The sequence below is a fragment of the Stomoxys calcitrans genome, chromosome 4 (assembly GCF_963082655.1).
Source record: "Stomoxys calcitrans chromosome 4, idStoCalc2.1, whole genome shotgun sequence".
Lineage (NCBI taxonomy): Eukaryota > Metazoa > Arthropoda > Insecta > Diptera > Muscidae > Stomoxys > Stomoxys calcitrans.
Genome location: NC_081555.1, coordinates 94,699,563 through 94,707,989, shown reverse-complemented (window position 1 = coordinate 94,707,989; position 8,427 = coordinate 94,699,563).

The window sequence follows — 8,427 nt, the reverse complement described above, 5'->3', positions numbered from 1 at the left end:
AACAAAGTGACCACCTTTTGAATATTCAACATTTCCACATAGAATGTGGACAATTCCAAAAATAATTATCCATAATGGGTAAAATGTGTGTGCGCCACCCGTCGCCACCCATTCCTTATATGGAAGCCGCTTATCACACATTCTTTAAGCGCCCATATTATGTTTTTTCTAATGGCGTTGTACGAGGTGCTTGGAGACAGTAAAACAAATATGAGTGTGTAGCATTAATAGGAATGTGCCACATGGTGGATGAATTTGCTATATGCTGAATAGAATTGTGAACTTTTTCTAACTCTGAATATTGACAAGGAAAATTATTTTTAGAAAATACTTGACTTTAGTTTTAATAAAATTTTTGTTGAAATTTCTCTTTTCTTATTGGATTGAAATGAGCCAATATGATAAAGTACCACTATTCCTGATAGAACCGATTGGAACTACAATATCCCCGGTAACAGAAGTTACATAGACTTCTATACGGATGTTTCCAAACTAAACGACCAGGCGGGCCTTGGGGTGTACTCTAAAGATCTAAAACTGGTCATATCGAAAAGGTTACGCGACCACTGCAGTATCCTTGCAATTAAGGAAGTGGTGGAATGGCTAAGATATAATGCCATTACGACGATTGACTTCAATATCTTCTCAGACAGCCACTAAATCCCTGGAGAACGTATTTCTGAACACAAAAACCATCCACGTCTGTGGCAGATCCCTCAACGAGATGGCTGAACAGTTTAAAATTACCTTGTTCTGGGTGCCGCGCCCCCGAGAGATAGTTCAGAGAATTCTAAAGCAGACGAGCTTGCGAAACTAGGAACTACCCTACACATTCCAGGGATACTTTAATCTGTGGGTATGCCTCTAGCGACATGTAAGCTAAGTTTTCAGGACCGCCTGGTCCCGCCTGAATGACAACGAATGATAGATGGCCACAAAGAGGGGGCTATGAGCATTCCAAAACACCGTGGCCTAATCTAGACTTGAACAAGTCTACTACATTGCTGTCATTGGCTAGAACAGACGACTCACTCATAGTGTCCGTCATGTCGGGTCACTTTCTAATCGGTAAACATGCTGACAGACTGAAGGTTGCCAGCAACGACTTTTGCAGAAGCTGTGAGGACATCGAAAAAGAAGATACTATAGTCTCCTTCTGTGTGTATGTATCCCGCACTAGCAGTCAGAGGGAGTTCCACTTTAGGTTCTCATTTCTTTGAGAACCTGTCTGATTTGGCGGATGTGAACATTCGCAAGTTATTGGGCTCGTCAAAGCGATCTGGATGGTTCAACGGACGAAACTATAAGGCATCTTCTTTCTTCTGTTCCTGTGGTATCACAATGGGCGGATATGTCTAAGTGAGTCTGATGACAGACTGCCACTTAAACCTAATCTAAACTACGCACACTAGCATATGTGCCCAACACTGCTTTAGAGTTTAATCTTTCACACATTATGCTCAATATTTCTCTATAGTTGGCACTAATGTCTTGTCTCCTCTCTTTTATACGGGACATAGTACGCCAAGGTTCCAATCTTCAGAAGATGCAAACGACTTAACGGCTGTAGCTTTCAGTTATCAAATAGTTCAGCTGGCAATCCATGGGCTATTGCTGCCTTGTTGTTCTTCAGTCGGGTCAATGCTACATGGACCTCATTCAGACAAGGCGTTATACATTGTGTCTGACACCAGATCTTCCTCTTTGACTCTGCAGGTGGATGTGCTTGTACCAAAGCCATTCAGCTGGCAACCCAACGGCTTCAGCTGCCTTGTTCGTCAGTCGTGTCATTGCTACTTTAACTTTATATTTAAAAGACGGTATGCATTCTACACTCATTATCATCAGGTGTAAGTTCTGCGATATCCTTGTCGCCGAAACTATCGCTATCTGTATTTGATAATAGATCTCCTTCTTTGACTCTGCAGGAGAATGTGCTTGCACCATTCAGTCATTCGACTGAAAACCCAACGGCTCCTGCTGCCTTGTTCGTCAGTCGTGTTACTGCTATTTGAACTTCATTTTGACAAGGCGGTGTACATACTCCACTCATTATCATCAGGTATAAGTTTTGCGATATCCTTGTCGCCGAAACTATCGCTATTTGTGTCTGATATTAGATCTTCCTCTTTGACTTTGCAGGAGGATGTGTTTGTACCAAAGCCATTCAGCTGGCAACCCAACGGCTCCTGCTGTCTTGTTCTTCAGTCGTGTCACTGCTACTTTTACATCATTTTGACAAGGCGGTGTACATACTACGCTATCATCAGGGATTAGTTCTGCGATATCCTTGTCGCCGAAACTATCGCTATCTGTATCTGACGCCAGATTTTCCTCCTTGACTCTGCAGGAGGATATGCTTGCGCCAAAGTCATTCAGCTGGCAAACCAACGGCTCCTGCTGCCTTGTTTTTAAGTCGTGTCACTGCTACTTCAACTTCATTTTTAAAAGGCGGTATGCATTCTACACTCATCATCAGGTGTAAGTTCTGCGATATCCTTGTCGCCGAAACTATCGCTATCTGTATTTGAAAACAGATCTCCTTCTTTGACTATGCAGGAGGATATGCTTGCACCAAAGTCATTCAGCTGGCAAACCAACGGCTCCTGCTGCCTTGTTTTTAAGTCGTGTCACTGCTACTTGGACTTCATTTTGACCATGCGGTATGCATTCTACACTCATTATCATCAGGGATAAGTTTTGCGATATCCTTGTCGCCGAAACTATCGCTATCTGTATCTGATAACAGATCTTCCTCGTTGACTCTGCAGGAGGATATGCTTGCACCAAAGTCATTCAACTGACAACCCAGCGGCTCCTGCTGCCTTGTTCTTTAGTCGTGTTACCGCTATTTGTACATCATTTTGACAAGGCGGTGTACATACTCCACTCATTATCATCAGGGATTAGTTCCGCGATATCCTTGTCGCCGAAACTATCGTTATCTGTATCTGATACCAGATCTGGATCTTTGGCACTGAGGTGGATGTGCCTGTACCAAGGCCATCGGTTTGATTATTTGGCAAAATTTCCCGAATTCATTAAGAACGCTTCAGTAGTATTTTGACATTTATGGTCGTACCATGGGTTTCTTAGGGGATGCTTCTGGTACCTTAGTATTGATTTCGCGTCATTTTCCTTGGAGTGGGCAATAGATTTCATAGCTGTGTTATATCATCGGGACATGGAATGCTCTCTTCAAGCAATTGGGTCCATCTAGTGGAGTATGCCGTTGCCATCTGTTGAGCTTTTCGACGTCCAGCTTCCTCCCTGTGTCAGGTCGATCGTTTCTTGCAACACCACAGACGGTGCGAACCTTTGCTGCAGCTACATATGTAATGATCCGTATCTATGTTCGCTCCACAATTCGGTTTCTCATTTTTTAATCGAGGGAGAACCTGTGGCCTTTTGATCCGATGCTAATAACTACCATGTTATTTGCCACGGCGTAATCTGTGACCTCAATACAAATTTCCTAAGTTGGCATCAAAGTCTTTAACCATGATATTAATGTCGTGTAAAATGTATCCTTGGTCTCTTCCTCCTGGTCTTCTGTGGAGGCATAGATACAGAAAAGACTGATATTAAATAACTTGGCCTTTATGCGAATTATGACCAGTTTCTCATCCACCGGAGTCAATCTACGGACAAGGTGCTTCAGTCTCTGACTAATACAAAACCACAGCCAAATTCATGTCTTTTATCATGGCAACTGTATTACAAGGCGTCACCATTTGGTGCTGTAGTGACGCATAGAGGAATAAAATCGAAAATCAGAATCGTAAATCGGGCGATAATATATATATGGCAGCTATATCTTGATCCGAACCATTTCCATGAAATTAACTAGTAATGTCCAAAGTCATAAGAAAATCTCTCCTGCCAAATTACGAGAGAACCGGTTAACAAATGAGCACTCTATTGGAATATCGGACAAACATATGTATGGGAGCTGTATCTAAATTTGAAGCAATTTCGACTTAACTTCTCAGATATTGTTGTAGTTGTCGAGGAAATCGTGGTACTAAGTTTTGGCAAGATTGCTAAAAAATGCGCTTGCAGTGGCTCCAGAAGTGAAAATCGGTGAATATATATATATATATATATATATATATATATATATATATATATATACTTTTTTTTGCACATTTCGGTACCAAAATGTACGAATTTTGAATGGATCATTTAGTCACCCATTATGTATTTCATTCTTGTACCTAAATGCCTAATTTCAGACCTCTAGCTCCATCTGCAAAGAAAGTACCAAATTGTACCAGTTTTGGTACCAATATGTTTAAATTTTAATAGACTAAATAAGTCACTCATCATATTTATCCTAGTTCTACCTACAAGCCAAAATTCAGACCTCTAGCACCATCTGCAAAGAAAGTACCAAACGGTACCCATTTTGGTACCAAATGTATGCATTTTAACAGATCATTTAGTCATCTATAATATATATTTCTTTCTGTACCTACATGCCAAATTTCAGACCTCTAGCTCCAACTATGAAAAAAATACAAAATTATACCAATTTTAGTACCAAAAAGTGCGAATGGTAAATATATCATTGAGCCACCCAAATTTCAAACATCAAGAACCATCTGAACAAAAAGTACAAAATGGTGTTAATTTTGGTAGTAAAATGTACGAATTTTGAATAGATCATCCATCATTTATTTCTTAGTTGTACCTACATCCAAAATGTACGAATTTTTAATAGAACATTTAGTCACCCATTACATATTTCTTAGTTGTACCTACATGTCACACTTCAGACTTCAAGATCTATCTTAACAGAAAAATCCATCAGTACCAATGTTGGTGCCAAAATGTACGAATTTTGAATACATCATTTAGTCATCCATCAATTATTTCTTAATTGAACCTACATTCCAAATTTCGGATCTCTAACTCCATCTACAAAGAATGTACCAAATAGTACCAATGTTCGTACTAAAATATTACAATTGAGAAAAAATCATTTAGCCGAGCATCAAATATTTCTAAGTTTTACATACATCCCAAATTTCAGCCCTCTAGCTCCATCTGCACAGAAAGTACCATATGGTACCGATATTGGTACCAAAATGTACGAATTGTAAAAATATCATATCATAGTCACTCATCATATGTCACCCATTCTGCATGCCAAAATTCAGACCATGTGTAAAGAAAGTACTAAATGGTACCAATTTTGGTACGAAAATGTACTAATTTTGAATAGATCATTTAGTCATTCCAGACCTCTAGCTCCATCTGTAGTGAAAGTACAGATGGAGCTGGTACATATTTGCCCAGCGCGAGGGGGCAAATATGTACCATTTCGTACTCCATCCAGCCTTATCCCATGACCCAAGGGGCGGCCACCTAGATATCCCACCCTAAAGAAGGAAACTAAATTTCTGTTTCATTGTTTTTCAAAGTCAAACCGATAAAAAATATGACAAACCAAATTTCTTTTAAATCGCCCCATCCATCTTTGGCGTTTTTGAAAATAGGGCAAGGGAAGGGTCCTTTGGCCTGAAAGTGGATATCGGATTCATACTCTACTCCCAATAACCACATTTGACCTAAATATTGCTATAGTCCTTATATATGTGTAGTTTAGGGGGAGTTTTGAGGTGAGGCGTCCCTAAAACCCTTGGCCACAAAAAAGATATCAGATTTGATCCCCTTTTTGCCATAATTCACAAATATGTTTGGGGGGTACTAACTAAATTTTCATGTCATGATTTGTCTTCTAATTTTAAATACCTTTTATTTGATGTCCACAGCGATAAATGTCCTGTTGGGTGGTGTTTTTGGGGGTGGGAAACTCCCCGACTCTTAAACACCTTTCATTTGATACCTATATTGTCCCAATCGGTGAACATGTTTAAGATCCATACTGCCATGGTCGGTAAATATGCCCGATTTGAGGGGTTTTTCGGGGGTAGGATGACCCACGAATCATTTAGTCGCACAATTGGATATCAGATTCGCTTTTTACTTTCAAATAACTTCAATTTGATACCCATATTGGGGGTGGGCGGCCCTTATAGGCAACCCACCTCAGATTCTGATACCAAATTTTTGATTTTAGGTTAATACAAGTGTGCCAACAAAATTTCGCTTAAATCGCCCTACCCATCTCCGAAATCTGATGTTTTTGAAAATTATTGTTAAGGCCCGTCTTAGAGAGGGAAAGTTAAAAATTAATACCGCAAACAATCGCAATGAAGTCATAACGAAGATAAATGCTGTATGATAAATTTTGACCACTCTGCCCTCTTTCTGTTCATGTTTGCTTCTCCAAACTAGCGCAATCTTAACGTTATTGTTTGCAACATCTGCTATCACGCTGAACGTCATAATTTTGGGGGTATGGCGGCATACATTTATTTGTTTCCCCACACATTAGTTAAATCACACAGTGTCCTGCTAGGTCATTATGTTTGATCGACTGTTTTGGGATGAGGTGTTACGCTAGATTTATGAACAGAATGAAGATATAAGATTCCCAGCCCACAACCTTCTACTTTTAATTTAACTCCATATTGTCATGATTGGTGAATACAGCCGTTTGGTGGGGGGTATCTATATGAGGGTTGTGCTCCACACCCCATCTGTCACTTGAGCACAAAGTTGAATGACGCACTCTACTCAAAAAATCTATCACTTGATTCCCCATTGTTTTCATAGGTCAAATAACCTATTGGAGGCGATTTAAGAAGGTACAGCACGACCTAGATTTTTGGACACAAAGTTTAATGTCATATTCGTAATCTGCTCTGAAATGCCTTTCATTTAAGTGTCATCAAGCTATGATCGACTAACACTTCCATTTGGAGGGCTTAACGGAATGTGGCGACCATAAATTACTTGGACCTCATTTTTTATATCATATTCGTAGTCTACTCCCAAATACCTTTGATTTCAGTCCTATATTGATATGTTGGTCCAATATGTCTCTTTTTTATACCATATTCGTATTCTTGTCTTTAATATCTTTAATTTGATACCCACAATGTCGCTATCGGTCTACTTTTGATTTTAGGTGGTGTTTTTGGGGTAATATCAACAAATTATAAAGCCTATACCTCCTTCCTGACCATATTCGTAATCTACTCCCGAATAGCTTTCATTCCAGTACCATTGTCATTATCGTCCAATAAACCTATTTTAGGGTGTTTTGAGGACGGGGCGGCCCTCTAGTTACTTGGACCAATTTTATTGATATATATAATTCGCATTCTACTTCTAAATACCTTTCATTGGAGTCCCATATTGTAACGATCGGTCCACTTTAATTTTTTCGGTCGTACTCTTGTGGTAAGGGGGAGGGTCCGCTCCCCCTTTCGATATCTACAAATTATAAAGCCTGTATCTCCTTCCTGACCATATTTGTAATCTACTCCCGAATATCTTTCATTCGAGTCGCATATTGTCATTATCGTCCAATAAATCTATTTTGGGGGTTTTTGAGGTCGGGACGGCTTGGATCCAACTTTTGATATCATATTTGTATTCTACTCCTGAATACCATTCATTTGAGTTGCATATTGTCCCGATCGGTCCACTTATATTTTTGGGTAGAACTTTTGGAGTAAGGGGGAGAGTCCGTAGCGCAGAGGTTAGCAGTCCGCATATAACGCTGAACGCCTGGGTTCAAATCCTGGTGAGACCATCATAAAATTTTCAGCGGTGGTTATCCCCTCCTAATTCTGGCGACATTCGTGAGGTACTATGCCGTATAAAAACTTCTCCTCAAAAGGAGTATCCCACTGCGGCACGCCGTCCGGACTCGGCTATAAAAAGGAGGTCCCTTATCATTGAGCTTAAACTTGAATCGGATTGCACTCATTGATATGTGAGAAATTTGCAATAAGTACCTCTTTTAGGTATTTATTTGGGTATTTTCAATTTTGCAGATATCTTGGGTATAAAAACATTTTTCAAAAAAATTTTTGATGATTTCATATTTTTTGTATATAAATCTGATCGTCTGATCTCATAAAATCGGATTTTAGTTATTATAGCCGCTATATAGACTGATCTACAGACTTAATGTCTTGAGGCAATAAATTGGTAATTTTTCATCTGATTTCGAAGAAATTTGGCACAGTGAGTTCTGGTAGACCCTTATTCATTTTTGTGAAGTGCGGTTCAGATCGCACTATATTTGGATATAACTGCCCTTAGACCGAGCACCCAATCTCCCGATATAGGGTAATGAGGCCATAAAAGATCCATTTATTACCCGAATTCGATGAAATTTAGCACAGTGTGTTCTGGCAGACCACTACCCATTCCTGTCAAATGTGGTACAGATTGGACTATATTTGCATATGGCTGCCATATATACCAATCTCCCGATATTGTGTTATGATCCTATAAAATGAGCATTTTTCATTCTATTTTAATGAAATTTGGCAAAGCAAGTTC